Source organism: Canis lupus, chromosome 10 (genome assembly GCF_003254725.2).
Source record: "Canis lupus dingo isolate Sandy chromosome 10, ASM325472v2, whole genome shotgun sequence".
Lineage (NCBI taxonomy): Eukaryota > Metazoa > Chordata > Mammalia > Carnivora > Canidae > Canis > Canis lupus.
This window is the reverse complement of record NC_064252.1, coordinates 15,458,006-15,465,705: the sequence shown is the minus strand read 5'-3', so window position 1 is coordinate 15,465,705 and position 7,700 is coordinate 15,458,006. Positions and strand designations below refer to the sequence as shown.

At 38.8% G+C, this 7,700-nt stretch overlaps 1 pseudogene; it reads right to left on the bottom strand.

The window, feature by feature from the left end:
• Positions 1–237: 237 nt before the first annotated feature.
• LOC125755982 (glyceraldehyde-3-phosphate dehydrogenase-like) lies at positions 238–1,280 on the bottom strand (annotated as a pseudogene).
• Between the last annotated feature and the right edge of the window lie 6,420 nt (positions 1,281–7,700).

Genomic DNA, 7,700 nt, shown 5'->3' with positions numbered 1-7,700 from the left:
AAAAAATATTTAAAAAAAATATTAAAAAAGAAATATTTAAAAAAGCCTCTTCTTGTGTTTTTTTTTTTTTTTTTTTTTTTTTTTTTTTTTTTAGCTGGGTACAGTATACTTTATTGATGGTACATGACAAAGTAGGGCTCCCCAAGCCCTCCCCTTCCCTGGGGTCTGGGATGTAAATTGGAGGTCAGGAGATTTTCAGTGTGTTGGGGCAGAGACTCCCCAGCAGGAGGGCCTCTCTCTTCCTCTTGTTCTCACTGGGGCTGGTGGTCCAGGAGGCTCTACTCCTTGGAGGCCATGTGGACCATGAGGTCCACCACCGGGTTGCTGTAGCCTAATTCATTGTCATACCAGGAAATGAGCTTGACAAAGTGGTCATTGAGGGCGATGCCAGCCACCGCGTAGAAGGTGGAAGAGTGGGTGTCACTGTTGAAGTCACAGGAGACAACCTGGTCCTCAGTGTAGCCCTGGATGCGCTTGAGGGGGCCTTCCCATGCCTGCTTCACCACCTTCTTGATGTTGTCATATTTAGCAGCTTTCTCCAGGTGGCAGGTCAGAACCACAACTGACATGTCAGATGTAGGGACATGGAAGGCCAGGCCAGGGAAATTCCTGTTCAGCTCAGGGATGACCTTGCCACAGCCTTGGCAGCACCAATGGAAGCAGGGATGATGTTCTGGGCAATCCCTCAGCCGTCACACCACAGCTTCCCAGAGGGGCCATCCATGGTCTTCTGGGAGGCAGTGATGGCATGGACTGTGGTCATGAGTCTCTTCACAATGCCATGGAGTTTTCTTGGATGACATTGCCTGGGGTGCCAAGCAGCTGGTGGTGCAGGAGGCATTGCTGACAATCTTGAGGGAGTTGTCATACTTCTCATGGTTCACGCCCATCACAAACATGGGGGCATCAGCAGAAGGGACAGAGATGATGACCCTCTTGGCCTTACTCTTCAAGTGAGCTCCAGCCTTCTCCCTGGTGGTAAAGACCCCAGTGGACTCCACTACACACTCAGCACCAGCCTCACCCCATTTGATGTTGGTGGGATCTCACTCCTGGAAGATGGAGATGGGTTTCCCATTGATGACAAGTTTCCCATTCTCGGCCTTGACCGTGCCGTGGAACTTGCTGTGGGTAGAATCATACAGGAACATGTACACCATGTAGTTGAGGTCAATGAAGGGGTCATTAAAGGTGACAATATCCACTTTGCCAGAGTTAAAAGCAGCCCTCTTGACCAGGTGCCCAATATGGCCAAATCCGTTCACTCTGACCTTCACCATTGTGTCTTGGGGACACAGCTGTCACTGCACCAGAAGATGCAACTGTCTGCCGAATGGGTAGGAGCAGAACTATTCTCAGGATTTTAAAAATAAATTTCTGCTATTAGCTCATTTTTGCTATTTATGAATTATTCCTAAAATTAAAATGTAGAAAGGGGCACCTGGGTGGCTCACTTGATTAAGCATCTGACTCTCGATTTAGGCTCAGGTCATGATCTCAAGGTAATGAGATCAAACCCCACCTTGGGCTCCACACCTGCATGCTTTGGGGTTCTCTCTCTACCTCTCCCTTTGCACCCTAAACCCCCTGCTAGGGTGTATGCATGTGCTCTCTCTTTCTTAAAAAAATAAAATGGAGGAAAATTGTTATGGGTGTAATTGATTATCCTGACCATTACTTGCTCATTACTTCATTAATCGGATAATCAAGTATTCAATTAATCAATTATAGCAATTAATCAATAATACTCTTAACTAGTGTTTTGTTTTTCTATAATTACTTATTATATTTTAAAATTATAAAGTGGCAGCATGTAGCATTTTTTGATGACTCCTGTAAAATAAAACAAAACAAGACAGAAGCACAAGAAAAATATCTTGCTGTTTTTAAAAAATCTTTTCACATTTTTCATCTACTTTTTTTTTTTTTTTTAAGTGGTATGGAGCCCAATTCAGGGCTTGAACCTGTGATAAAGACCTGAACTGAGATCAAGTGTCTGACAATCAACTAAGCCCAGGTACCCTTCATATACTTTTAATAGCTCCATATATATATGGCTGAGCTGGATTCACACAAATATTACTTCATATAGTATAAATCTTATAATAGCTATACTTTGTTAAAGTATCTTTCTAGTTCATGCATTTTGTGACTTTTAATACTGCAAAACAATGACTTTCTCAAAGTCAGAAATTTAAATATATTATAATTTTCTGGTATATCCTAATAAAACGTGGGGTCTCTCTGTCCTTTGGGTTAATTTGCTTAATTCAATCAGGAGTACTGACTTTAACAGGGTCCCGGGTCCATTTGTAATGCCCAACGCATATGATTTTCATTCTCTCTCTGTTGCATTGCTTTAACTTTTTAGACCCTCTCTTCCATCAGACATGCTCTTTAGCTCATGTTCAAAGTCATGCTTACCCCGCAGGTTTTCTAAGTCCCTCTTTAACTGAATAATCTTATTTGGATTATTACTTTTCTATGATTCATCATCACCTATGTATTTAAAGTAGAGTTTAAACGTTCATACCTTCTTTCATGGTTTGACACAGGTCATGTTCCTTTACGTGCCCCACTTATGTTGCTCTATTATTCACATGTCCTAAAAGTAAAAAAATGCAACACTATACTATAAATATCGCTCAATATATACTAGTTTAATCATTGAAGTTTACATGAAATGTGCATTCAGTTTTTAGACTAAATAAAATTGACATTTTCATTATGCCATTTTTAATGTTGATGTTAGCCAGTCACTTGAGCTAAAACTGTTTTCAGGTAAGAAAAGCAAAGATGTTGTTTTAGGTTGTTTTCATTTGTAAAGCATAATTTTGACATAACTATTGTACTGTAATGATGGATTAAAATCAGATAAGTACTTAAACTCCATGGATTAATCCACTGATATAAATGTATGGAAGCCAAAGTACTCAGAATTTATGTTGCTTAAAGACACTAGAATGTGAAGAGAAAAAAATAAATAAAAAATAAAAGAATGTAAAGAGCTAAAACTTCTAAATTTTACCAGAAAATTTAAAAGGGGGGAAGAAAGTTACTCTCAGCACTGCCAGTATAACTATGGACTATTTGTATTTGCTCCCGTCCCTGATCAGCATTGTGTCTGTGAAAGACCCTTCTGTTGCTGTCTGGAGCGTGCCATTTCTCAGGTGGAATCTATTTGAGAAGTGCTCTGGTCTTGTTTTGTAAGTGGAATAAAGTAGAGGATGTGAATGAGGGAACATGCAAGTAGTTGGGGCCGGAGTTCGACAAAAGAGTGAGGTAAAGTCTTAGGTGGCTCTGGAAAAACAGCTCTGTTAAGTAATAAAAAATAAAAGTTAAAACAAGAACAACAACAACAAACAACAACAACAAAGCAGCCAGAAAAAGGATCTTGAGAATAATGGATGTTTAATTTACCACTTTATTAATTACTTATGATAGCCTGACTGTCAGATTATTTCATTTTATGTAATATATCTATTGGCTACCAAATCCCATAAATCTTGTGACATAAGAGTACAGATTACTTTTTATGCTGTTTCATATCTTACTTGGTATAATAAGGCCCTCACCCAGAACACCTGGGATAATTCACTTGCTTGCCTTAATTCTCTAAGAATTGATACGAGCACAATTAAAATGGTCCCTTGGTTCCTCCTGGTTCCCGCACCTCTCAAAATTTTCACCAACTTTCACAGTCCAGTGTGAGTGCCACTTCCAACATGAATATTGACCTAAGCATTTCAACATTTAGGATCTCTTTCTCCAAATCCATAAGGCATCTACATCTTGCATTGTACAAATTGGTATTAATTACTACTTCATATGAGTCAAGCAAGGTTTTTGGGTTTTTTTTTGAGTTAAGCAAGGTTTTAAGACTCTGTATTTATATAGCCCTTCCCTAATCCCTCAGCGTATTATATGTTCTTATAGTTCAAAGACTCTGATTCATGTCATTATTTATTTATTTATTGAGAGCATAATTGAGGGGGGGCAGGGGGAGAGTGAGAAAGAGAGTTTTAAGCAGGCTACACATCCAGCAGGAAGCCTGACGAGAGCTCAATCCCATAACCCTGAGATCATGCCCTGAATCAAAACCAAGAGTGGGAGGCTCAATGGATGGAACTACTCCAGAGCCCACACACTTCACTTTAATGTGTCTAAGTACTAAGATAACTGTAACACGACAGGCCTTGTGAGCTGTGACTTTAGTGTCAAAAACTTGACGTTGTCATTTACTACCTGCATGAGCTTGGGCAAGTCAACCGATATTCTTAAGCCCTATTTTTATTATGAATAAGACATTCTAATAATATTGAATTCATAGGGTTATAAGAATAAAAAGAAATACTACCTGGAAAATAGTACTGGAACCATAAATCACTAGGAAAGTTGGTTATTGTCACAAAAATTATGTTTAAATGGACACAAAAAAAGTGCTTATGTCTGGGGTAATTTACCTGGGAAGGGGTACAAGGAATTTTGAGCAGCCATAGCATACTTTAATAATCACCCAACTCAACTGTTTTCCACGTCAAAATTTTTTTAAAAAGTCGTCAATTCTGCAGCAGTCAGCACCTTGCTTGTTCAAGATGTTCTGTTTCTGTTTTCCACAGAGACGTGACAGTTTAGGCTTTCCCCATTTCTCGAGAAAAGATGTAAAACCAGGATACTGTACTTACCCCAACATAAAATGTTCTAATTTCCTATACTTGAAGGAACCTAGCCTTCATGGTCAACAACCCATCTTCTAAGCTTCTCAGTCTCAGTAGGACTTAACTACTAATATTACTTTATATTACTTTGATAGGGAATCTAGTGAATTGCAGTTTATTTGCTATATTATATATTTATCATAGTTGAGATGCAGGAAACTGAAGTTTGCTGGAGAAAAACACTTGCATATGGGGTCCACAGTATTCTGCTTGGGAAGGAATTGTGAAACGGTGAAACTTTCTTCTGATTCATTAAAGGAAAGAAGGTAGCAGCTTCTCCCACTCCACACCTTAGGATGTCTCCTTGAAAACACAATATGCCCAAACTCTTGATTTTTCAATATAAGGTTGTGGACTTTCTGACATTTGGAACTTGAAACACACACCTCTGGAAGTTCACCCAGGAGTCTCTCATGAGGGGTCCAGAAGATAATCACAAGGTGCAGCCATTTGTTTCTCATGGAGACAACAGAAGCTTTAGTTATTTATTCTATTTTACTGTATAGATTTATGTGGATTTTTGTCTGCGCTATGTATGCAATGATATGCATACAAAATAGTTCTCTTTCTCTTCTTTATGGATACGTTTTTTTTTGTTTTGTTTTGTTTTGTTTCTCTTTGTGGGGAAGGGCATGATTTCCTATTTTCCCAACAGAACCGTATCTCAGTGACTCCTAAAAGAGGTTCAGAGTTTTTGTAATCAATAAGATTCTAACCAAGGTTTAGAGGGAAAGAAGGAATAAGGGCACCCTGTAAGCAGGAGGAAATTAGTAGAAATAAGTTGGTTCTACACCATTTCTAGGTGTGTCTAGGTTATTACACTTACAAATTCTCGCTAGCTTCAAGATGCATACCTTTGGAGATGGAGAGTGTGCACCTGACCAGGTGGGTCTGCACAGGTGTGAATATTTAAAAAAAAAAAACCCTTAATATTGATATTAAAGTTCAAGTTTAGCCAAGAACTGTCTTGCTTGAGCTTAGAATTGACTGCCTCGGACCGCGTCTCTGTTGTCGCTATCTTAACCTTGACACACTCATCAAAGTCTGTGAGAAGCAGAGATGCTGCCTGGTAACAGTTTAGTCAGCAGCCTGACCCCAGGCCCAGTGACTTGTCCGTAATCTGGAGAGCAGAGTCTCCTATTTCATTTATTCCTGACTGATGGTATTAAGAAAGTTTGCTTTTCCTGGAGCAAGGAGATTCTGAGGATGGCTGTGGAGTGTGATAGGGTCTTTGAAGGGCATCTAAAGCTCTGTATTTAAAGAGATGCATGCATTTATTATTTTTTTAAGATTTTAATTTTATTTGAGAGAGAGAGAGAGCACAAACACGAGCAGGGGTGAGGGCAGAGGGGTAGGTAGAAGCAGGCTCCCCACTGATCGTGGAGCCCCATATGGGGCTCCATCCCATAACCCCAGGGTCACCTGAGGTTATGGGATGGAGGTCAGACCTGAGATGAAGGCAGATGTCAACTGACTGAGCCACCCCAGATGCCCCATTTACTCTTTTAACAATAATTAATAGTGCAAAGGTAAGACACCAAAGATGCAAAGCTAATGTGCTGATAGTCTGACCCTGTGGAAGACCAGAGTTGGAACACTAAGAATAGAACTTTATCATTTTGGCCAAACAGGAAGCCCTGTTTCATATACTTTATCAAATTCTAATTAATTAAATATATAATTCACTTGAAAACTTCCTATTTTTAAAGGAAACATTTTTTTTAAATTTTTGTATTGATTTATGATAGTCACAGAGAGAGAGAGAGAGAGAGAGAGGCAGAGACATAGGCAGAGGGAGAAGCAGGCTCCATGAACCGGGAGCCCGACGTGGGATTCGATCCCGGGTCTCCAGGATTGCGCCCTGGGCCAAAGGCAGGCGCCAAACTTCTGCGCCACCCAGGGATCCCAGGAAACATTTTTTTTTTTATTTGTTAGTTAATGTTTGAGAATTTGTAAGGACCGTGATCCTTATATTGTTGGACTAATGTGTAAAGCTTATGCCAAGAGATTTTTACTCAATGCTCATCAAATTCTTATACATTTTTCATTTGTGAATTATAAATATTTACCGATCCATTAAGTAATGCTATGAAAATTATATAATAAGCAAGAAAAATGACTTCCAGATCCTGAAGGTAGATGTGTTAATGGTCCATATTAATTCATAACTTAACTAAATAATGAAGTAATTAAGAATTTGCTCCTATAAAACTCTATTAAATATAAATTTATTTAAAGCTATAAAGTTAATTATCACTTAATATCTTCTTTTTTGAACAAAGCATGAAATTTTATTTATTTTATTTTTTATTTTTTTTAATATTTTATTTATTTATTAATGAGAGACACAGAGAGAGAGGCAGAGACACAGGCAGGGGGAGAAGCAGGCTCCATGCAGGGATCCCGATGTGGGACTCGATCCTGGGACCCCGGGGTCACGCCCTGAGTCCAAGGCAGATGCTCAACCACTGAGCCACCCAGGCATCCCAAGCATGACATTGTAATGTATGGAATAAATACACAGAAAAGCAAAATATAGTGAATCATGAAAACATAACTATTAGCAAATTACATAAATACAGATATTTATTTATTTATTTTTATTTTTTATTTTATTTTATTTTTTTATTTTGTTTTTCAGAAAGATATTTAGAAACCTTTATTTTCAAGGTATTAACTGTTCCTAATAATGGTGCAGGGGACATTGAAGAGGGTTGCCGAAATGGAGTCCCAGCTTGCAGAAGCAAAAGTCACTAGGTGAGTTTCCATCCACCAACAGATGTGTTTGAAGTAGCTGAAGACCGGATTTTAAAATAAAGCTTTAAACTCACAAGCTCCATCATGAATAAAATTAAAAGGCTTTATTGCCTTCATTAGTTTTCTTCACCCCAAATCTTGAGAATTTGCTTTCGATATCATCCATCAGAATCATCTGTGGAGGAAAGGTCACAGATCTAATTCTTCATTCAGGCACAGAGGACA